This window comes from Chiloscyllium plagiosum, unplaced genomic scaffold (assembly GCF_037043375.1).
Source record: "Chiloscyllium plagiosum isolate Xiang-an unplaced genomic scaffold, Cpla_swu_hap1 HiC_scaffold_51, whole genome shotgun sequence".
In the NCBI taxonomy this organism is placed as follows: Eukaryota; Metazoa; Chordata; class Chondrichthyes; order Orectolobiformes; family Hemiscylliidae; genus Chiloscyllium; species Chiloscyllium plagiosum.
The window spans coordinates 15309002-15334164 of NW_028270189.1; positions in this window are offsets into that span (position 1 = coordinate 15309002).

The window sequence follows — 25163 nt, forward strand, 5'->3', positions numbered from 1 at the left end:
TTGCCTGCATTGTACTTCAGTTGCCACTTCTCAGTCTAGCGCTGCATCTTATGTATTCATCAGAATGATCCACAACTCTGCCTCCCTTCGTGTCGCCTGCAAACTTACTAACCCATCCATCTTCGCCCACATCCAGATCATTTATTAAAATCACAAGCCACAGTGGTCCCAAAGCAGGTCCTTTTAGCATACCACTGGTAACTAACCTCCCGGATTAGCATTTTCCACTAACCACCACCGTCTGTCTTCTTTCAGATAGCCAATATCTGATCTGAACCTCTGAATCACATTGAATCCTAAAACCCGTATTTTGTGCAATACCCTATCGTGTGGAATCTTATCAAATGCTTTACTGAAGTCCTTGTACTCCACATCAATCACTTTACCTTCACCCACCTGTTTTCTCATCTTATCGAAGAACTCAATAAGGTTAGTGAGGCACGATCTACCCTTCACAAAACTATGTTGACTATCTCTAATCAAATTATTCGTTTCCAGATGATTACAAACCTTATCTATCACAAAATCTTCCAACATCTTACTCACAACTGATATAAGGTGCACTGCCCTTTAGTTACCAGGGTTATTCCGACAGCTCTTCTTAAATAAGAGAACAACGTTTGCAGTCTTCTGGCACTACTCCTGTCGACAATGATGACATATATGTTGAAGTCAAAGACTCTGTAATCTCCTCCAGGGCATTCCAGAGAACCCGAGAATAAATCCCGCTGTCCTAGGGTTAATACCTATATTCAGATCTTCGAAAATTGCGAATAACACCCCTTTGTCAACATCAATCCCATAAAATCTTGTAGCCTGTGTCTCTATATTCTCAATAATATTGCCATTTTCCAATGAGAATACTGACGAAAAGTATTAAATAAGTGCTTCCCCATGTCCTCAGATTCAACTAACACTTCCCACTACTATCTTTCATTGGACGAAATATTACTGACGACATTATCCAAATCTAGACTCGAGACTGTCGACCACACTAGGTTCAGTTGGCAGACCACACCAGACTCAGTCTCCAGAACCCACCGTGCCCAGTCTCAAGGCCGCACGGGGCCCAGACGCCAGACTATACCAGGCCAGTGTCCATAGCACACCGGGCCAAGTCTCCAGACCGCAGCAGGCCCAGTCTCCAGGCCGCAGCAGACCCAATCTCTGGGACCTACTGGGCCAGACTGCAGAACATTCTGGGACCAGTCTCCAAACTGCATCGGGCCTATTGTCCAGGCGACACTGGGCCAAGTCGCAAGGCCACACTTAGCCCAGTCTCCAGACCGCAGCAGGCCCAGTCTCCAGGCCGCAGCAGACACAGTCTCCAGACTGCCTCTGGCCCAATATCGAGACCGCAGTTGGTATGTCTCAGGCAGCAGTGTTCTTTAAATCTTGAAGCCTTTTTAATTCCCCCCTCGATCCTCTGACCTGGGACTCACTTCCTCCTTTCCCAAAGGAGTCACGTTAAAAAGATAATAGTTTGGCAAGAAAATACCCTCCAGAAAATAGAATAAATAAGAAAGACACAAAGTGTGGGCGGAGCATAGGCGTTCAACCTGGAACATTCTGACCCTGCCACCATCCTTACGACATTCCACGCTGTTTCCTTCTTCAAACAATGCCTTTGAAAACTCAGAGCCGTTTTCTACGATTCCTTGCAACGTTGTCCTTGAGATAATAACAGAAAGAGATAGACATGCCCTTTGGTGGCCCGTATGCTGCCATTGGGGTTGTTTCATGACTTTACAATCTATTCTCACTATACTTTCGAAGAATATAGCCAAAAAACATTCAAATTTGGAGAAAGCGAACTAAAATTAAACTCAACCTCACTTAAATTCCTTCTCTCAGGGTGGCCCCGATGAAATCTAACTGCTGTGATCTGCATAGCTCCCTGTGTTGGACAGATATCTATTCCACGTGCGTAGGTAAATGCACTGCTGTGGTCTGCATACATTCTGGTGCTGCACAGATGAATTGTTCAGGTCTATAGATCAATGCACTGTGGTGATCTGCTTAGCTCCCCATGCTGGACAGATATATTTTCCAGGTTCATAGATCATTGCAGTGTTGCAGTCACCCTAGCTCCCAGTGATGGACGGAGACCTATGAGAAAATGAGGACTCAGATGCTGGAAATCAGAGTTGAAAGTGTGCTGGTGGGAATGCACAGCAGGCCAGTCAGTATCCAAGGAGAAGGAGAATCAACGTTTCTGGCATAATCCCTTCATCAGGAATCTGATCAGGTCTTATGCCCGAAACTTCGATTCTCTTGCTGTTCGCATGCTGCCGGCCTGATGTGCGTTCCCAGCAGCACACCATGGACAGATACCTAGTCTGGGTTTATAGGTCAATGCACTGCTGTGTTCTGCATAGGTCCACGTGCTGGACCGATATCCATTTCGGGTTCATAGATCAGTGCACTACTGCGGTCTGCATAGCTCCCGGTGCTGCACATACATCTAAGCCCGATTTGTAGATTTGTGCTCTGCATAGCTCGGCGTACTGGACTGATATCTAGTCTGTGTTTAAAGATCAACTGCACTGCTGTATCCTGCATATCTCCCAGTGATGAATATACATTTAGTCCGAGTTTAAAGATCGAGGCAATGCTGTGGTCTGCACAGCTCCCCGTGCTGGACAGATGTCTAGTTTGGTTTTAGAGAGCAATGCACTGCTGTGGTCTGCACAGTTTTCTGCCCTCGGCAGATTGCTGGGTTGGACTGAACAGATCTTGATCGACACAGTATTGTTTGCTGGGCAGATATCTCCTCTGATTTAATGCTTCTCTGTTATGAATTGAAAATGTATTATACCTAACAATTTCAGCTGATCTGTATTGCCTTTCATTCTCATTTTGTGATTGGACCCTCCGTCTCTCACTCCATTAATGTTACAGCGAGTACATTAATGTTGTACTGTGCATCATGTTGGTGAGTACCCACTGTCCTGGCAGCAATCACAGCCTCTTCATTCAGAAGCAGTCAGCCATTTCCATCGTGTCCAGGTCTCCACGTAGCTAGAAATGAATGCCTTCCGAATAAAGGCCATCCCCTTGGAACACGGATCAAAACACAGTACCCTTCAGCACTCCACACCGCCAACCAACCATTTCAAATTATCCCGTGTGTAACGAGAGCAGTGCGGCCACTGGGAATATTAGCGAGCGGGCCATCAGGGAGATGGAGCAACACTTCCCATGTCTAAAAAGGTCAAACTGAACCCAACAGTACACACTGTATCTCTAAGTCCTGTTATCTCCCTACATTTAATTAACATACAACCTGTTATTCTTGCTGATAAATATCATAGTTTTACATATACCAACGTTACATTCCAGCTGCCAAGTCGTTGTCCATTGCTTATTCAATTTGAGATACTCTACCTCCTCATGATGACTTAACTTTCTGACTATCTGCGTTAGAATACATCTGTTGCATTTCTCTAAAATGTTGCTAATCGTTGAGGTTCCAGTACTGGTCATTGTGTCACTGCAGTCGTTAATTTGCGTTAAACTGATAAAGACTCATTTATCCCAAACTTATCCCTACTCCCGGCTCAATAACCAGTCATTCCATATTCCTGTGTGGCTGTTTTGAAAGGATGAATGTTCCCTGCAATTTTCAACGGACCAGGAATAAGATATTAAACGATCAACTACAATTGCTGAGCAACAGGCTCGAATAGCTCAATAGCCTCATTCTGTTCCTGTTTAAAACTGTGGATGGGCTGAATAGCCTGCTTCAGTACCGGTGTAGTTATGAATGTTACTGAACATTCTGGAAACATCGCTGAGAAGTCCACTTCTGATTTTATGATTGAGGGAACGCCATTGATGCTGGAGCTGCTGATCGCCCATAGTGCCTCAAGGAGGACCAGTTTCCATTTGCTTGGTCCTTTCGAAGGATATCCTACTTCACAGGAGGGAATGCCACATAACGCAGTGGGCAGGATCTTCAATATGAGGCCACTGAGGCATTCCCTCCACCAGGGCTGTGTGCTGGCTGCTCCAACAGATACTGTTAGAGACAGATCCATCTTGAAAAAGGAGTTTGGTGAGAATGTTTCCTTCTTTTTGGTTTCCCTATCACATGCCCAGTCTGGTTGTTGTGCATCTGATGTCTCTCCCTGCTCAGTCAGTGGTGGACCTGTGGAGACACATTTGGTGATGACCATGAAGTCCCAGACCCAGAGTATGTTCTGTGTTCTTCTCACCCACAGTGCTTCCTTTGATTTGTTTTCAAAGTCAAGGGGAACTGAGTTAAATTTGAGAGGTGGGGTGGGGGGCGGGGCAGGATCTCATCATGCTCAGGTGATTTCCTTTAGCACCTTTGACTTGCTAGCATGAGATTCCCCGGGTCCTGAAATCAATGTTGTGGAAGTGCAGGGTAACCCCTGACCTGCTGGTCGGACAAGATAGACCCAGGGATGTTGATAGTGCTTCACGAAATATTCCCCATCAGGCCTGATTTTTGAGTAGGATGGTGTCACACTGTTTTCTAACTGGGAATGTAATGCTCGAAAAGCACACCAGCTCAGGCAGCATCCGAGGAGCAGGGGAATCAACTTTTCGAACATCAGCGCTTCATCAGGAATGAGGCTTCTGGGCTGGGTTGCTGAGAGATAAATGGAAAGTGGTTGGAGCTGAGAAAAAGATAGCTGAGTATATGATAGACAGGTGAAGGTGGGGTAGAAGGTGATAGGTCAGAGAGCAGAGCGCACTAGAAAAAGGGAAATATGAAGGACAGGTCAAGGGTGCGGTGCCGAGTATGAGGCTTCAGATTGTAATAACTGAGGGGGAGAGGAAATGCGGAAAATGATGAAATCTACATTGACATTGCTCAATTTCAGTGTCCCATGGCGGAATATGAGGCGTCTTCCTCAAGGTTTCGGCTGGTTATTTTTTCTCGATGAAGAAGCCAGGACCTGCATGTCCTTGATGGAATGGGATTTGGAGTTGAAGAGTTCAACATGGGGCGGTGGTGGTGATTGCTGCGGGTGTCCCAGAGATGTAGTCTGAAATGATCTGCAAGATGGCCTCCAGTATTCCCGATGCAGAGGAGACCAAATTGGGTGCAAAGGATATTGTAGATGACATTGTCGTAGGTACAGATAAATTTCTGTCGGATCCGAAAGGATCCTTTGTAACTGCAGATGGATGTGAGGTAGGAGGTGTGGGCGCAGGTTTTGCAGGTCTTGTGATGGCCGGGGAAAGTGTCGGGAGTGGGATGAGGGCTGGTGGTGGGCGTCATTCTGACGAGGAAGTCGCGGAGGGAATGGCCTCTGATCAGGGTAAGGAGCGAACAATATTCCAAGTTGTTGGGTCTGTTTGTAGGTGGCGTAAATGGTGAAGGATGATGCGATGTATGCAGAAGTTGGTTGAGTGGAAGCTGAAGGGGTTCTGTCCTTGTTGCGTTGGGAGCACTGGGGTTGGATGGCGCATGTGCAGGAAGTGGAAGAGATGCGCTGGACGGCATCATCAAACATGTGTGAAGGGAAATTGTAATCCATGAAGAAGGAGGCTAACTGAGTTTTTTTTCTGAGGTGTAATTAGTCCTCCTGGGAGCAGTTGGGACGGAGATAGAGCAATTGTGAATAAGGAATCGCGTTTTTACAAGAGGCAGGGTAGAAGGAGGTGTAGTATCTATGGAGATCAGTGCGCTTGTAAGAAATGTCCGTTGTTGATTGGTAGCCAGAAATGGAGATGGAGAGGTCTAGGAAGGGCTTAGGTGTCCAAGATGTCCAGGTGAACTTGAGGTTGGGTAGAATATATTTGTGAAGGTGTTGAGCTGTTCAATCTCCTCGTGGGAGTACGAGGTAACTCCAATACAGTCATCAATGTCGCGGAGGAAAATATGGGGAATGGTGCCGAAGTAGCTCTGGAAGATTTCTCGGAATATTCTCTACCCAATATTTTATGATGGACATCCCCATGACATTCTATCCCGGACATTATTTGTGAACGAATGCACGTCAGTGAATTGGACGAATGGTCAGATGCCGAGGGAAAGGATCCCTCCAGGGAGAAGGAGATTGTTCCGAAGTCCCTCGGGCAGTGAAAGGGTTGAATACATTTTCCCTGCATTTACATTTCTTCACGACACAGGATCGACCACAACTTCGACTAAAACACAGAAATTTCGAAACTCCGTTTGTCTTCAAGGAACTAGGAATGAATCCTTCTGGACGGCAACTTTTTCACCCTGTGTATTAGGATCTGGAAATAAGTGACCTGTGCCTGCTCTCGAGTGATCAAGTGTGTGGGAATGTTTGAGGAATCATCTGTTCTTATGGACGTGTCTCTGTATGTTTGGGGATGGAGGGTTTCTTGTGGCTTGTGACAGTCAGCAATTCAGAATTTCCCATTTGCTATTGCAGCTCCAATTAGTTCAGTAATAATTCCCTTTGATAATCTCCCTGGGTCCTCAGTCAGACTAGAAAATTTGCGTTCACTCTGATGAATAATCTGCTTGTTTTCATCTTCCTCACAGTTAACGCTATGACAATCTACGTCCTGCGTGAGAAAGATTGTGGATTGTCTCCATGTGTGAGACGTTACCTGTTGGCCATGGCAGCGGCAGATCTACTGGTCATTACCTTCGACCTGATACTGAGAAGGATTCCCGTTGTTTATGCAGAGTTGTTTCATTTTTACACATCCATCCCCGTGTGTAATATCCACGCCATCCTGATTTATGCATCCATTGACTGTTCTGTCTGGTTCACCGTCACTTTCACCTTTGATCGGTTTGTGGCCATTTGTTGCCAGAAACTGAAAAGTAAATATTGCAGTGAGAAAACAGCGCTAGTGGTGCTGGGAGCAGTGACTATACTGAGCTGTTTAAAGAACATTTTCTGGTATTTTACGCTCACAACTCGCTATGTGCTGATATTCCGCGACTGGATTTGTTATGCAAAAGACGGTGTTCGTTCCTCCCATGTCTGGGTCACAGTCCAGTCCGTCCACTACACTGTAACCCCGGCTCTCCCATTTCTCCTGATTCTGCTGCTCAATGATATCACCACCACACACATTTTAGTGACCAGCAGAGCCCGCAGGAGACTCCGAGCTACCACCAATGCGGACGCTCAGTCGGACACAGAAATGAAAAATCGAATTAAACCCATCATTTTACTGTTTATGATCTCGGCCAATTTCATCCTGCTATGGTCAATATTTATGGTGTATTCTATGTGGATCCGGATTGAGGACATTGGGAATACCCCTATATATCTCCACCGTTATCTGCGGGAATTGGGCTTCATGCTGCAGCTCCTCAGTTGCTGCACAAACACCGCGATTTATGCCGTGACACAGAATAAGTTCAGACAGCTCCTGAAGAATGCGCTGAAATATCCATTTATATAAATTAATCAATCAATCAAATTCAGTCAATAATCAGTCCATTCAGGATTTCCTCATATCAGTTCAGCGTTTCAGAGATGAAGCAGTCTGTCTCTATGTTAACAGACTGAGGGTAGCTCTGGTCTGTCCAACATTACCCCACAGTGGGGCTACAGGGGCACATGAGAATGTTTTTCACAACTTATGGGCAAATGAGCAAAGGCAACATCCCACTGACTGTACTCCATCACTTCAATTTGTAAACAGCAAAACTGTTCATTAAAAAGCGCCAAGCAGCAGAGTGAATGGTATTGTTGCTTGCTTTTGCTTTGAAGAGCTGGGCTGGGGAGAGACAGACTCAGCCCCAAGACCTCGTCCACAGGAAGGGGAGGGAATGGCCCTGAACTCGGCAGTTGGGTTTAAGTCACTCTGTCTTTGCTTTCACCTCTGCATACGCCCACTTTGACCTGGTCTTCTGCATAATTAATCTCTCTGACATTTTCCCTCTCCATCCATATCTCCCTCCCATGCTCACACTGTTCCTCTGTTTCTCTCACTCCGTCTTCCATTTAAAGTCTATTTCACGATCCATCCATTCCCCTCTCTCCTGCGCTCTCTGCGTTCTGCACTCATTACCTCCTAAATACCCTCTCTCCAATTCTCTCTTCATCGAATCCTCTCTTTACATTCCATTGCTGGGGGAACAGAAGAGGCGTGTGGATATTCAAACCTATGCTGGGGGAGCAAAGATGAATGTGGCGTGTCAGGCTGTTGCTCACGGAAGAGACTGTGTGGAACCCATTGTTGATGTTCATTGATCTGAGTGGGAGTGTGATCAAAGACCAGTTCGAGAGAATGAACTAGGGAGGGTTACATGACCAATGCTTTGGGTAGGGAGTATGCGAGTGAGTGAGCGTAATGGTGAGGGAGAATCCAGGCGGTAGAGCGTGACGGTGTGGACTGTGCAGTAGAGTAGGTGTGACGGTGCTGGAGTGTACGAGCAATGAACATGATGATAGGAGACTGTGCGGGGTGATTGAGTGGCACCGTGGGGAAGTGTGCAGGATACTAAGTGGGATGGTGGTGAAGTATTCAGGTGGAGTGAACATGATAGTGTGGGCGTTTACGGGGAAGGGAGCGTGAAGCAGAATGAATATGTGGGGAGGGAGAGTAATGGCGGGGGAGTGTGCCGGGGAGTGAGTTTGACGATGATGGCGCATGATGATGGGGAATTGTGCAGAGGAGTGAGGGCTATGGTGTTGGCGTGGGAAGGGTAGAGCGTGCCACAGTGGAATAGAGTGTATGGGAAGAAAACGTGATGATGAGGGAGTGTGTAGGTGAGTCAGTGTGATGGTGGGGAGTGTGCATCAGGGTCGGGGTTATGGTAATGAAGTTTACGAGGATTGAGCACAATGTTGGGGAATTGCGCGGGATGAGTGAGCATAGTAATGTGGTCATGTGGGGGAAGAGAGAGCGTAACGTTGAGGGGAGAGTGTGGGGGAGGCAGTACGTTGGTCGGTGAGTGTGGGGGGGGGGGTGAGCGTGACGGTGACAGAGATTGTAGGGGAGTCAGCTTGACTGTGGGGAAGTGTGCAGGAGTGTGAACATGATGGTTTGTGCGTGTGCGGGGAAGAGAGGGTGACAGTGAAGAAGAGTGGAGAGGGAGTGAATGTGATGGTGGGGGAATGTGCAGTGAAGTGACTATGATGGTGCAGTAGTATGCATGGGAGTGAGTGGGACTGTGATGGAGTTTCTGGGGAATGAATGTGATGGAAGAAGGTTTGCTGGGGAGATGGTATGACAGTGGAAGAGAGAGCTGAGGAATGGGTGTGATGGTAGGGCTGTGCTAGAGTGATCGAGACAGTGGGAAGGAGTGCAGGGGAAATTGTGTGACGGTAGGACAGTGTGCAGGGTAGTGAGCATTACGGTGTGGCGGTGTACAGGGAAGTGAGCATGTCGGTGGGGCTATGCTTGGTCGTGAGTGTGATTTTGGAGACGTGTGCAGGGGAGTAAATGTGACCATGGCGAAATGTGTGAGGGAGTGAATGTGACCGTGGGGAGCATTCAGGGGAGTGTGCATGATGGTGGAAAATGTGTGAGTGAGTGAGCGTGATGGTGGGCATATGTGTAGGGAGTAGGATTGTCGGTGAGGCAGTGTGTGGTGGAGCGAGAATGGCAGTAGGGGAGTGTATGGGGGAGTGAACACGATGGTGGAGGGATTAGGGGATGTGAGTGAGATGGTGGGCAAACGTGTGGGGAGTAATTGAAATGGTAGTCGAGTGTGTGATGGTGTGATTTTGACAGTATGGGAGCTTGCAGGGGAGTAAGCATGATGATGTGGGTGTGCAGATGGAGTGAAAGTGACGTTGGCATTTGTGCATATGACGAGCCTGTCCATGCGGGAGAGTCTAGCAGAGTAAGTGTGACAGTGGGGGAGTGTATGGGTGCATGCATGACATTGGAGGAGAGTGTGAGGAAGTGATCATAATGGTGGGGCAATATGTGAGGGAGTGAGCGTGATGGTCGGGGCGTGTGCGGGTGAGTGAGTGTGATGGTGGTGGGTGTGCAGAGGAGTGAGAGTGAAGGTGGAGAAGGAGGAGAACATTACAGTGAGGGAGAGGAAGGATGAATGAGCGTGATGGTTTTGGGAATGTGCAGGGAAGAGATATTGACGGTGGGGGTGAATACGTGAGAGTGAGTGTACAGTGGGGGAGCGCGTAGCAGTGAGAGTGAAAGTGGGGGCCTGTGCAAGGCAGTGAAGGTGATTGTGGTTGATTGTGAGTGTGACAGTGTGCAAATGTGCGGGGAGGTGAATGAGAGTGTCCAGTACTGTTTGGGAGTGAGTGTGATGGTGGAGTGATGGTGGAGAGACCATGGGGCAGAGTGCAGGGAGTGAACATGATGATATTGGAGTATGAGTGTGATGTTGATGGAGAATCCTGCTGAGTGAGTGCGACATTGCGGGAGTGTGAGGCAGTGAGCGTGACCATGGGGTCGTGTGTCGGTGAGAAAGCGTGACAGTGGAGGAGTGTGCGGGTGAGTGAGTGTGATGGTGGGAGCGTATGCTAGTGAGTCAGTGTGACAGTGGGGGTGTGCATGGAGAGTGACCGTGATGATGAAACAGTGTTTGGGAGGTGAGAGTGACGGTGGCAGAATGCATTGGGGAATGTGTGTAATGTTGGCGGAGTTTGTGGGGAGTCCGCACGATGAGGATAGAGTGCGTTTGATGAAGGGGGAATACATGGGTGAGAGTGATGGCAGGGGAGTGCGCGGGGGAGTGGGTATAACAGTCGGGAAGCAAGAGAGAGTGAATATGATAGTGGGAGATTGTGTGAGGGATTGACTCTGACAGTGTTAGTGTGGGTGGAGTTGTGAACGTGATGGTGAGGGAGTGAGCGGGAAGTAGGCAAGTTGGTAGAGGACTGTGTCAGGGAGTCAGCGTCAGGGTGGGATGTGTGTGAGGAGTGAGCATGAACGTGCGGGAATGTTTGGGGTAGTGACGTTGGGAGAATGTGCAAGGGCGGGATTCTGATGGTGGGAGTATGCACGGGGAGGGGGAGTGACATTGTAGAAGTGTGTGGGGGGCATGAGTGTGATGATGCTAAAGTGTGCAGCTGAGTGAGTGTGAGAGTGGGGGAGAGTGCGGGAAAGTCAATGTGCTGTTGGTGGAGTGTGGGGGGAATGACTGTAAAGCAGAGCAGTGTGCAGGGCAGTGTGTGTGATGGAAGGGAGTGCACATGGTACTGAATGTTCTGTAGGGGTGTTTATGAGAGGGGATTGGGCGTAACGGTGGGGCAGTGTGCAGGGGGGTGTCTAATTGGGGAATGAGCATGACCGTGGGGAAGTATCTGGGACACTGATTCTGATAGTGGGAGTGCGTGCGTAGTGGATTAAGTGTGACAGTGGGGATCATGCAGAGGAGTAGGTGTGATGTTAGGCATATGTGCAGGGACGTGAGAGTGACTGGGTAGTGTCTGACGGGGAGTGAGCATGATAGCGTCAGTGTGCACAGAGAAATGAGCGTGATGGTGGCATGTGCGCGGTGGAATGAAAGAAACACTGGGGCAGTGTGCGGGGAGTATGAAAATGACAGTGAGAGAGCGTGCGGGGTTGTGAGCATGACATTGTGGTGTATGTGGGGGGAGTGAGAGGGACTGTTTGGGAGTGTATGGGGGAGTGAGCGGGACGGCTGGAGATCAAGTGCGGGAGTGAGCTGGATGGTGGTGGACCGTGTGGGTGAATGAGTGTGCTCTTATGTAAGCATGTGGGGAAGTGGGCATGATGGTGGGGGAGTGTATAGGCAAGAATGTATGAGGGTGGATGAGTGTGTGCAGGAGTCAGTGGGAGAGTGCGTGAGTGCGTAGTGGTGTAAGTGTAATGGTGGCAGAGTATGCCGGGAGTGAGTGCAAATGAAGTGGTGTGTGCGGGAGGGATTGTGATTATAGGAGAGTACGTAGGGGAGTTTTTGCAATGGTACAAAGGTGGATAGGGGAGTGACTGTGACGGTGGGTGAGTGTGGTTTTAAGAGAGTGTGATACTGGGGCAGTGTGTGGGAGAGTGAACTTCATTATGTGGGAGTGTGTGGGAGAGTGAGCGTGAGGGTGGGAGAGTGTGCGGTCGACTGAGTGTGACGGTGCAGGAGTGTGGGGGCAAATCAAAGTGACACTGGGTGAGACTGTAGTGGAGTGAGCGTGAAGATGGGGGATTTTATGCGAGAATGAGCATGTTGGTGTGGGTGTGTGTCTGGCAGTGAGCATGATGGTAGTGGCGTGGGCGTGCGGATGCGATAGTAGGTGCGCGTGGGCAAGTGAGCGCTACGGTGGGGTTGTGAGAGTGTGAGGGTGGGGGAGAGTGTGGGAAAATGATCATGACGTTGGGCCAGTGTGCAGCGTCGTAAACATGACAGTGTGGAGATTGCGGGGGAGTGAGTTTAATAGTGGGTGAGTGCATAGTGTAGTGAGTGTGACGTGGAGGAAATTGTGGGGAAGTTAACTTGATGTTGGGGTGAGTGAGGCAGATGCTTCGGGAGTGTGCAGCGGAGTGATGGTGATGGTGGCGGACTGTGTCGGGGAGTGAGCATTGTGTTGGGGTGACTGCAGTGAAGTGAGAGTGATGGTGGACGAATGTGCAAAAATATGAGCATAACGGTGGAGGCGTGTGCAGGGAAGTGAGCATGTCGGTGGGGGAGTGTACAAGGGAGTGAAAGTGATGGTTGGGGTGTGTGCCAGAAAGAGAGCATGATGGCGGGAGACCACTTGCATGAGTAAGAGAAAAGATTGGGGAGCACGCAGGGAAGTGATCTTGACAGTGAGGGATTGTGCGGGTGAGTGACTGCGACTCTGTGTGCATGCACAGGAGAGTGAGTGTCATGGTGCAGCAGTGTGCAGGGGAATGAGTAAGAATGTAGGAGAACGTGTAAGGGGGTGGGTTTGGTGCTAAGCAAGTGTGCGGGAGATGGAGCGTGAGGGTGGGAAAGTGTGGGGGTGAGCCAGCTTGACAGTGGGGGGTTATGCACTGGAGTGAGCGGCAAATTGGTCAAGGAAGCGTGAGATTGAGCGTGACGTTAGGAGATCATGTGGGGTCCTGGTGAGTGAGCACAGTAGTGAGCGTAATAGTGGGGGATTGAGTGACGAAATGAGTGTGATGGTGGAGGGGCGTGAGAGCGGTTGTGAATGTGACAGTGCAATGAAGTGAACGCGAATGTAAGCGTGACTGTGACGGAATGAGTGTGAGGGGGTCAAAGTGACAGTGATGAAGTGAGTTGAGAGGTTCAGAGTTACGTTCACTGAGTGAGAGAGACGAGGTCAGGGTGACAGTGATGGAGTGAGTGTGAGGTGGTCAGGAAGACGGTGACAGAGTGTCTGTGAGGGGGCAACGTTGACGGTGATGTAGTCAATGTCACGGGATCATGGTGACAGTGAGGGTGTAAGTGTGAGGGGGTCAAGTGGACAGTGACAGAGTGAGTGTGAGGGGTCAGAGTGACGGTGATGGAGTGTGTGTGAGGCGGTCAGGGTGACTGGGATGGAGGGAGTGTGTGGGTTCACAATGATGGTAAGATAATGTGTGTGAGGAGGTCAGCGTTACAGTGATGGAGTGAGTCTGAGGTGGTCAGGAAGAAATTGACAATGTGAGGGGGTCATGGTTACTGTGATGGAGTGAGTGTATGGAGATCAGGGTGGCAGTGACGGAGTGAGTGTGTGGTGTTCACGGTGATGGTTACGGAGTGTGTGTGAGGTAGTCTGGGTGACAATGAGGGATTGGGTTTCAGAGGGTCAGGGTGACAGTGACGGAATGAGTGTGAAGGGGTCTGGGTGATGGTGATGGAGTGAGTGTGAGCGGGTCAGGGTTATTATAACTGAGTGAGTTTGATGGCTTCATAGTGATAGTGACGGAGCGAGTGTGAGGTGGCCAGGGTAACAGCGTGAGTCTGGGGTAGTCAGGATGACTTTGAGGGTTTGAGTGGAAGGGGGCCAGGATGGCGGGGCGGACTGGGTGTGATTGAGTTTGTGTGACAGATTGAATGTGTGGGGTCAGTGTGATGGTGATGAAGAGAGTGTGAGGTCGTCAAGGTTACAGTGATGGAGTGAGTGTGAAGTCGTCGGGGTGACAGTGAGGGATTGAATGTGAAGGGGTCAGGATGAGGGAAATGGAGTGAGTGTTAGGGGTCAGGGTGACGGAGGGAGTTCGATGGGGACAGGGTGAATGTAACAGACTACACTCTTATAGAGGTCAGGATACAAGTGATGAAGTGCGTGTGAGGGGTCAGGTTGGCAGTTCCCGAATGTGTGTGCATCTGATGGGGTCAGGGTAATGGAGACAAGAGTGAGAGTCAGCGAGTGAGGGTGAAAGTGACTGAGTAAGTGTGATCAGTTTAGATGACGTGTGACATAATAAGAGAGAGGTGTTCAGGGTAATGTTAACAGAGTGAGACTAAGGCGTTCAGGGTGACAGTGATGGCGTGAGACTGAGGGCGTCAGCGTCATGGTGATGGAGTGAGTGTGATGGCGTCAGGGCAATGGTGAAGGAGTGAGTGTGAGGTTGTCAGAGTGATGTGATGGAGAGAGATTGAGGGTGCCAACGTTACTGTGATGGACTGAGACTGAAGGGTTAAAGGTGACAGTGATGGACTGAGTGTGAGGGACTCGGGGTGAAGGTTACAGAGTGAGTGTAAGCGCTCAGGGTTACAGTGATGGAGTGAGAACGAGGGGGTCAGTATGACAGCAATAGAGTGAGTGTGAGTGGCACAGATTACAGTGATGGAGGGAGCGTGAGGGGGTTAGGGTGACAGTAATGGAGTGAGTGTGAGTGGTTCAGGTTACAGTGATTGAATGAGTGATGGAGGAGAAATGTGTGATCGAACGGACTCAGTGTGATTGGGTCAGGGTGACAGTGACAGAGAGGGTGTCAGTGTGTGCGTGGACCAGTGAAAGACTGAGTCCAAGGCGGTAAGTATGACGGGGGTGGAGCGATAGTATGTGGGTAAAGGCAACGGAGTGAGTGTGAGGCGGTCAGGGTTGCAGTGATGATGTGAATTTGATCAGATCAGGTTGCGGGCCATGAAGTAAGAGTGAGGCGGGTAAGGGTGATAATGACAGAGTGTGTACGAGGGGGTCAGGGTGATGGTGACAGAGTAAGTGTGAGAGGGTCAGACTGACAACAGCAGAGAAAGTGGGAGGCGGTCAGGATGACAGAGTGAGTGTGAGGAGCTCAGGGTTACAGAGAATATGATGGGTGATGGAGACGGTTATGGAGTGAGTGTGAGAATATCAGGGTGACAAAGTGAATATCAGGGTGTCAGGGTGATGGTGAAAGAGTGAATGTTGGTGAGTCAGGGAGACAAAAGTGGAGTGAGTGTGAGGGAGTCAGTGTGTCAGTGACGCAGTAAGTGTGAGGGTTCAGTCTGACGGTGATGGAGTGTGTGTGTGTGGAGATTAGGTGACGGAGAAGGAGTTATTATTACAATGTCTAGGGGACTATGATGGTGTTAGTGTGAGTGTGTCAGGGTGACGGAGTGAGTGCGAGGTGGTCATGGTAAAGGTGATGGAGTGAGATTGAAGGCGTCAGGGCGACAGTGATACAGTGAGTGTGAGAGGGTCTTGGTGACAGTGACCGAGTGTATGTGTGGGCAAGGAGGTTAGGCTGAGAGTGACGGAGTGAGTGCGAGGGGATCCCGGTGACGAAGGTGGAGTGGTTATGAGGAAATCGGGTTGATGCAGTGAATGTGATGTGGCAAGGATAACAAAGATGGAGTAAGTGCGATATGGCCAGGGTGACGTCAACGGAGTAAGTCTGATGGGTCAGGGTAATAGTTCCAGAGTGAGTGTGGGTGTGGGTGTCAGGGTGACAATGACCAAGTGCATGTGATTGCGTCTGAGTGACAGTGTCAGAGTGAGCATGAGGTCACCAGGGTGACATTGACAGAGTGAGTGTGAGGGTTCAGGGTGATAGTTTCGGAGTGAGTGTGAGGGTTCAGGGTGATAGTTTCGGAGTGAGTGTGAGGGTGTTAGGATGACGATGAAGGAGTGAGCGTGAGGTGGCCCGGTTGACAGCGATGGAATGAGTGTAAGGGGGTTTGGGGTGACTTTGGTGGAGTAAGTGTGAGGTGGTCAGAGTTACAGAGATGGAGTGAGAGTGTGTGAGTAGCCAGGGTGACATCGACAGAGTAGGTCTGAGGGCCAGGGTGGTCGTTCCAGAGTGAGTGTGATGGGATCACGGGGATGGTGAGGGAGGATGTCTGATTAGGTCAGGTTGATAGAGATGGAGTGAGTGTGAGAGATTCAGGGTTACAGTGATGGAGAGAATTTGAGGGTACTAGTCTTACTGTGATAGAGTGAGACTGAGGGGTTCAGGGTGACAGTGACGGAGTGAGACTGAGGATGTCAGGGTGGCAGTGATGGAGTGAGTGTGAGGAGGTCAGTGTGACAGTGACAAAGTTAGCGTGTAGAGATCAGGTTGCTGGTGACAGAATGAGTGTGAGATGGTCAGGGTGACAATGGCGGACTGAGTCTGATGGAGTTAGTGTGACGTTGACAACGTGAGTGTTAAGGAATTGAGGGTGACAGTGACTGAGTGAGTCTGGAGGTATAGTGTGATGGAAATTGACTTAGTGCGAGGGGTCAGGGTGACAGTGAGGGAATGAGTGTGATGAGGTTGCCTGTGACTACGTGAGTTTGAGGGGTTCAGAGTGACAGTGACATTGTGAGTGTGAGAGGGTCTGAGTGACAGTGACGGGGTATTTATGAGGATGGTCAGTGTGATGGAGTGAGTGTGAGGGCTGCGGTTGACAGTGACAGAGGAAGTGTGAGGGTATTAGGGTGGTCCTGGGGGAGTGAGTGTGAGGGAGTCAGCGTGACACTGACGTATGGGTTTTGAGGGTTCAGGGTGATAGGGAGGGTGCATGTGTGTGACAGAGTCAGAGTGACGGCGTGAGAGTGAGCGATTCAGATTGACGGTGATGGAGTGAGTGTGATGGGCTCAAGATGACTGTGATTGCGGGAGTCTGATGGGGTCACGGTGACGGGGACATAGTGAAAATCAGCAAGTGAGCATGACAGTAACAGAGTAAGTCTGAGCAGGTTAGATGACGGTGACCAAGTGAGAGATGGGCGTTCAGGGTGACGGTAACTGAGTGAGTGTAAGGGGGTCAGGATGCCGGTGATGGAGTGAGTGTGCGGATGTCAGGCTGGTGGTGAAGGAGTGTTTGTGACGGTGTCAGAATGACGATGACAGATTGAGTGTGAGGGTGTTAGTGTGACAATGACAGAGACTTTAAGGGGATCAGTGTGTCGGTGATGGAGTATGTGTGTGAGGTGTTAGGGTGACAGTGATGGAGACAGTTTGAGGGCGCCAGCGTTACTGTGATGAAGTGAGACTGAGGGCGTCAGTATGACACTGATGTAATAGAGTGAGGGCTTCAGTCTGACGGTGACAAAATATGCGTTAGAGAGTCAGGGTGATAACAGCCGAGTGAATGTAAGGGGTTTCAGGGTGACGGAGTGAGTGTGAGTTCATGAGGGTGACGGAGAGAATGTGAGAGGGTCCAGGTGACAATGACAGAGTGAGTGTGAGGGGGTCAGGGTGCTGGTGTCAGAGTGTGTGAGAGAGGGTCAGGATGGCAGTGGCATAGTGAGTGTGAGAAGATCAGAGTGACAGAATGTAGTTGCTGTGAGGCTGGGCAGCGGAACAGTTACAGAGAGAGTGCGAGGGTTTCAGGGTGACAGTGACAGAGTGAGTGTGAGTTGTTCAGGTTGACAGTGACTGACTATTTGCGACCGTGTAAGAGGATCGCTGAAGGAGTGACTGTGATGGAGTCAGGGTGACGCTGATTGATTGAGTGAGAGGGGGTCAGGGTGGCAGGGAGGACTGAGTGTGATTGGGTCTGGGTTACAAAGTAAATGTAATGAGGTCAGCGTGACAGTGACGGAGTGAGTGTGCGGGGGTCATGGTGACAGACGTGGAGAAGTATGAGGTGGCCCGGGGACAGAGTAAGTTTGAGATGGTCAGGATGACATTGAGGGTTTGAGTGAGACGGGGTCAGGGTGGCGGGGTGCACTGTGTGCAATTGGGTCTGGGTGGTAGTGATAGTGTGAGTGTGGGGGCTCAGGATGAAGGAGTGATTGCGAGGAGGTCAGGGTGACAGTGAAGGAGTGTGTGTGAGTCGGTCAGGGTGACAGCGAGTGAGTGAATGTGAGGGGGTTAGGTTGCTTGTGTCCGAGTGTGTGTGAGGTATCAGGGTGACGGTGATGGAATGAATGTGGGGGATCAGGGAAACGGTGACAGAGTGAATGTCAGGAGTATACGCTGATTGTGACTCAGTGAATTTGAGGGGTCAGAGTGCCTATAACTGTGACTACAGGGTTACTTTGATGGACTGAATGTGATGGGCTCAGCGTGACAGAGACAGAGTGAATGTCAAGGTGTTAGGGTGACGGTGAGAGAGTGAGTGTGATGGGATCAGTGTGACGGTATCAATGTGAGTTTCGGAGTGAGTGTGACTGTGACAGTGCAAGGGGAGGGGGAATTGCTTGAAGGTGATGGAGTTAGTGCGAGTGGGTCAGGGTGAGAGTACCTGAGTTTGTGTGAGGAGGACAGGATGACAGTGTGAAGGGGTCAAGATACCTGTGACTGAGTTGAAGGGCGTCAGGGTGACAGCGATAGAGTGAGTGTGAGTGTGTTATAGGTTAAGGTGATGGAGTGAATGTGAGAAGGTAAGGATGACAGTGACGGATGAGTGTGAGGAGGTCAGGGTGAGGGGGATGGAGTGAGTGTGAGAGTGTCAAGTGACCCTGACGGAGTGTGTGTGAGATGATAAGGGTGACAGTGACGGAGTGAGTGTGAGGGGATCAGAGTGATAGAGTGAGTGTGGGTGGCTCAGGATGAAGGAGTGGTTGCGAGGAGGTCAGGGTCACAGTGAAGGAGTGTGTGCGGGGATCAGGGTGACAGTGAGTGAGTGAATATGAGGGGAGGAGGTTTATTGTGTCCGAGTGAGTGTGAGGTAACAGGGTGATGGCGATGGAATGAGTGTGAGGGGATCAGGGAAACGGTGACACGGTGAATGTGACGTCTACGCGATGATTGTCACTCAGTGAGTGTGAGGTGTCTGGGTGCCTGTGATTGTGACGACAGGTTTACTTTGACGGACTGAGTGTTGTTGGGCTCAGCGTGACAGAGATAGAGTGAGTGTGAGGGCGTTAGTTTGACGGTGAGGGAGTGGGTCTGATGGGATCAGTTTGACGGTGCCAATGTGAGTTTCGGAGTGAGGGTGACAGTGACAGAGCGAGGGTGGGGGAATAGGGTGATGTTGATGGTGTTAGTGCGAGTGGGTCAGGGTGGCAGTACCTGAGTGTGTGTGAGGAGGACAGGATGACAGTGATTGAGTGAGTGTGAAGGAGTCAAGGTGCCTGTGACTGAGTTTGAGAACGTCAGGGTGACAGTGAAGGAGTGATTCTAAGGGTTTCAGTGTAATACTGACGGAGTGAGTTTGAGGGTGTCATAGGTTATGGTGATGGAGTGAAAGTGAATAGATAAGGATGACAGTGACGGATGAGCGTGAGGAGGTCAGGGTGAGGGGGATGGAGTGAGTGGGAAAGTATTAAGGTTACCCTGGCGGAGTGTGTGTGAGATGATCAGGGTGACAGTGATGGAGTGAATGTGAAGGAATCAGGGTGATGGTGATGCCGCGATTGTGAGAGGCTCAGGTTACAGTGATGTTGTGTGTGTAAGCAGAAAAGCGCGATGGAACCTACTCAGTGTGATTGGGTCAGGGTGCCAGTGAGAGTATGCATGGGCCAGTGACATTCTGAGTATAAGGCGCTAATTGTGATGGCAGTTGAGTGATTATTAGTTGGTCAGGGCAACGGAGTGATTATAGGTAGTGAGTGATTATAGGTAGTGATGGAGTGAATGATATCACATCAGGGTGAGGGCGATAGCCTGAGTGTGAGGGTGTCAGGCTGATGGTAATGGTGACAGATTGCATGACAGAGTGTGACAGTGATGGAGTGAGAATAAGGGGGTCTGAGTGTCTGCAATGTAGGGAGTGTGAGGCTGTCAGGTGACATTGAGGGTGTGAGTGTGATGCATTCAGGGTGACGGTGATGGAGTGAGTGTGAGTGGGTCATTGTGATGGTGGCAGAGTGAATGTGAGGGTGCCAAAGTTAGCGTGATGGAGTGAGTGTGAGGGAATCATAGATTACAGTGATGGAGTGAATGAACAGAGGTAAGGGTGACAATGACAGGTGAGTGTGGGGAGATCATGTTGAGAGGTTTGGAGTGAGCGTGAGGGAATCCGGATGACCCTGATGGAGTGAGTGTGCGGGTGTCAGGCCGCTGGTGAAGGAGAGAATATGAAGGGGTCAGAGTGACGATGACAGGTGGAATGTCATGGTGTGAGTGTGACAGTAAAGGAGTGAATGTAAGGGGGAAGGTGTATCGGTGATGAAGTGTGTGCGAGGAGTCAGGTGACCGTCCGTTTGTGAGTGTGAGGTTGTCAGGATGACAGAGTGAGTGTGAGAGAGTCAGGATGACGGTCACGAAGTGAGTGCGAGAGAGTCAGGGAAGAAAGTTAATGCTGGTGTCAGGGCGATTGTGACAGAGTGTATGTTGGAAGGTCAGGGTGACAATGCCAGAATGAGTGTGAAGGAATCGGGGTGACAGAATGAGTGTGAGGAGGGCAGGTGACGGTAATGGAGTGAGTGTGAGGTGGACAGCATGACAGTTACGGAGGAAGTGTGAGGGTTTCAGAAAGATAATGAATGAGTGAATGTGTGGGGTTCAAATTGATAGTGATGGAATAAGTGTGTGAGGGTCAGGTGATATTGACAGAGTGAGTGTGAGGTGTTCAGGGTGACGGTGACTGACTACGTGCAGGGGGTAATGTCGCTGACGGAGTGAGTGCGAGGGGGTCAGGTTCATTGTGACAGAGTTAGTCTGTTAGTCTGATGTGGTCAGTATGATTTTGAGGGTTTGAGGGCGAAGGGGCTAAAGGTGTCTGAGCTGACTGAATGTAATTAGGTTTGGATGACAGAGTGAATGTGATGGGGTCAGGGTGGACGTGACAGGGTGAGTGAAGTGGCCAGGGTGACAGACATGGAATGAGTGTGAGATGGTCAGGGGACAGAGTGAGGTTGAGGTGGGCAGGATGGTATTGAGGTTTTGACTGTGAGGGGTTCAGGGTAGCGGGGTGACTGAGTGTGATTGGGTTTGGGTGATGGTGATGGAGAGAGTGTGAAGGAGCAGGATGACAGAGTGATTGTGAGGGGGTCAGCGTGACAGTGACGGAGTGAATGTGAGGGGACACGGTGACGGTGACTGAGTGAGTGTGAGGTTGGCATGATTCCTATGACTGTGACTAGTCAGGGTTATTGTGACGGACTGAGTGTGATGGGGTCAGCGTGACAGAGATGGAGTGAATGTGAGAGTATCAGGGTGTGGGTCAGGCGGTGATTCAGATGGGGTTCAGTGTGACGGTGACAAAGTGAGTGTCAGGGAGTTGTGGTTGAGAGTGATGGATTGAGTGCAGGGTAGGTAGTATGGTTGTGATGGAGTTAGTGCTTGGGGGTCAGGTTGACAATGAGTGAATGAGTGTGAGGATGCCAGGTTGATTGTGACTGGGTGAGTGTAAGGGAATCTGGGAAACTTTGACGGAGTGAGTGTGGGGGGTACATAGTGATAGTGACTGAGCGAGTGTGAGTGGGTCAGGATGCTTGTGACTGTGACTAGTCAGGGTTACTCTGACAGACTGAGTGTGATGGGCTCAGTGTGATCGAGGCGGAGTGAGTGTAAAGGTATCAGGGTGACGGTGAGAGCGTGGGTTTGATGGAGCCAATGTGATGGTGACAACGTGAGAGTCAGGGATTGAGAGTGACAGTGATGGACTGAGTATGTGTGGGTAGTGTGATGGTGATAGAGTTAGTGCGAGGGGGTCAGTGTGACAGTGAAGACGTTAGTGTGTGGGGATCACTATGATAGTGATGGAGTTAGTGTGAGGGTGTCAGGGCGACAGTGACGGAGTGAATGTATCGGGTCAGTGTGACAGTGAGAGTGTGAGGGGGTCAGGGTGATGGTGATGGAATGAGTGCTGAGGGGGTCAGAGTGATGGTTATGGAGTGAGTGTGGGGGTGCAGGATGACCATGACCAAGTGAATGTGGGGAGGTCAGGATGACAGTGATGGAAAGAGTGTGAGTGGGTCGGGTTGACAATGATGTGGTGTGTGCCTGCGGTCATTGTGATATTGGGAGACTCAGTGTTAGTTGTCAAGAGTGACAGTGACGGAGTAAGTGGGAGAGTTTAATAATGACAATGAAAAAGTGAATGTGATGTAGTCAGGTTTACTGTGACAGAGTGAGTGATAGGGATTCAGCGTGATAGTGAGGGTTTGAGGTTGAATGGTCAGGGGGAAAAGGGTGGGAGTGTGCCTGAACTAGTCAGGGTGACGGTGTGAGATTAAGGGGTTCATGGTGATGGTGACGGTGTGAGTGTGAGGGTGTCAGGGTGACAATGAAGGTTTGAGTGTAAGGACGTAATGGTCACGGGAATGGAGTGAGATTGAGCGTCAGGGTGATGGTGAGCGAGGGATTCTGAATGGGGTCAGGGTGACGATGACAGAGTTGAAGTCAGGGAGTTAGAATAACAGTGACAGGATGAGTGTGAGGAGGTCAGACTGACGGTGACAGAGAGAGTGTGAGGGGATCAGATTGAAAATGACGTAGTGACCGTGACCGGATCATGTTGACAATTAACGAGTGAGTGTGAGAGAGTTGGTGTGACGATGGCAGAATGACTGTGAGGGGGTTAGGTTGACGGTGAGAGAGTAAGTGTGACGGGGTCAGTACAACAGTGATAGAGTGTGTGTGTGAGTGGGATAGAGTGACGGTGACTGTGTGAGTATCTGTGCGTCAGTGTGAATATGATGCAGTGAGTGTGACGGAGTCATGGTGATGGTGACTGAGGGATTGTAACCCTGTCAGGAAAACTGTGACTGAGTGAATATGAGCGGATTAGGGTGACCGTGAGTGTGTGGCTGTGAGGGAGTCAAAGTGATGGTGACGGAGTGAGTGTGAGGGGGTTCTGCTGACACTGACAGATCGAGTGTGAGAATATCAGGGAGACAGTGGTGGAATGAGTGTGATGGCATCAGTATTACGGTGACGGGGTGATGGTGATTTAGTGAGCGCGTGGGGGTCTGGGTGGTGGTGACAAACTGCATTGAGTGCTCAGGTTGATAGTTACGGAATGAGTGTGATGGGTTTAGGTTGACGATGACACAGTGAGTGTGGGAGGGTGAGGGTGACGGAGACTAAGTCAGCGTGAGGGGGAGACAGCGACAGTAACTGGGTGAATGTGAGGGGTTCAGGGTGACGGTAACAGAGTGAGTTTCATGTTGTCAGGTTAACAGTGACGGAGTGCGTGATGGGGTCAGGGTATTTGTGCTGGAGCAAGGGTGAGGCTGAGGACGTCAGGGTGACGGTGATCGAGAGAGTCTGAGGGGGTCAGAGTGACGGTGACAGTGAGTGTGAGGTTTTCAGCGTAAAGCTGACGGAGTGAGTATGAGAGTGCCAGGGTGACGATGTTGGAGTGAGCATGAGGGTGTCATAGGGTACGGTGATGGAGTGAATATGAGGACTCAAGGGAGACAGTGACGGATGACTGTGAGGAGGTCAGAGTGATGGTGATGGTGTGAGTGCGATGGGGTCAGGGTGATGGTGAATGTGAGGCGTCAGTGTGACAGTGACCAAGTCAGTGTGAGGACGTCATGGTGACGGAACGGAGTGACCATGAAGGAGCGATTGTGAGGTGGTCAGGGTGACAGAGATAAGTGAGCGTGAGGGGGTCAGGAGGAAGGTGGTGGAGTGAGTGTGAGGGTGTCAGGGTGATGCTGATTGAGAGAGTCTGAGGTGGTCATGGTTACAGGGACAAAGTGAGTTTGAGGGTTTATGACTGATGGTGACACAGTGAGTGTGAGTGGGCCAGGGTGATGATGATGGAGTAAGTGTGATGGGGACAGAGTGACGGGGACAAAGACTGTGTGAGAGCCTCCGCGTGACAGGGAGAGAGACTGTGAGTGCCTCAGCGTGACGGGGATGGAGTGAGTGTATATTTCCATCAGGTTGACATTCATACATTGGGTGTGAATGTTTCAGGGTGATAGTGACTGCGTGAGTGTGACCCTGTCAGTGAAACAATGGCGGATTGAGTGTGAGGGGACAGTGTGATGGTGACTGGGTGAGTGTGACGGTATCAGGGTGACAGTGACTGAGTGAGTGTGTCGGTGCCTGGGTGACAATGATGGTGAGTGCGAGGGTGCCAGGCTGACAGAGACCGAGTGAGTGTAGGAGGGGCAGAGCAATAATAACGGAATGAGTGTGAGGGAATCAAGATGACAGTGATGTAGTGAGTGTGAGACGTTCAGACAGACAGTGCCGGAGTGAGTGTGAGGGTGTCAGGGTGTCCGTGACGAAGTGCGTGTGACGGTATCGGAATAATGTTAATGAGATGACGGTGATGCACTGAGTGTGAAGTGGTCAGGGTGACAGTGAAGGAGTGAGTGTGAGGTGGTCGTGGTGGGAGTGAGCGTGACGGGGTCAGGTTGATGGTGACCGAATGAATTAGAGGGGTTCCGTGTGATGGTGACAGAGTGTGTGCGAATGGGTCAGGGATATTGTGATGGAGTGAATGCGAGGGGGTCAGGATGACGGTGATGGTGAGGGTCTGAAGGGTTCAGGGTGATGCTGATGGAGTGAGTGCAATGGGACAAATGCGACAGTGTGAGAGGTGGTGGCGATGGTGACAGAGTGAGTGTGTCGGCGTCACAGTGACAAAGATGGAGTGAGTGTGAGGGGCTGAGGGTGACAGGGACAAAGACAGTGTGAGGGCCTCAGGGTAACGCGGACTGGCAGTTTGTGAGGGGCACAGGGTGAACGTGACAGAGTTACTGTGAGCGCCTCAGCTTGGCAGGGCCAGAATGTCCGTTTGTGCGCCAGCTAAACAGTGACAGAATGACTGCGACGGGGTCAGAATGACGGGAACAGAGAGAGTGTGAGGGGCTCAGAGTGACGGTGAGTATTTCAGCATATCAGGGTCGGAGTGCATGTATGTTTGTCAGGTTGTAAGTCATGCAGTGACTGCGAGGGTTTCAGGGTGATGGTGACTTAGTGATTGTGACCCTTTCCAAGAAACAGTGACGGAGTGAGCGTGATGGGGTCATCGAAACAATGACGGAGTAAGTGTGAGTGGGTCAGGAAAAGGGTGACTGACTGAGTGTGAGGGGTTCAGGGAGACAATTATGGAGTGAGTATGAGGGGTTCAGGGAAACGGT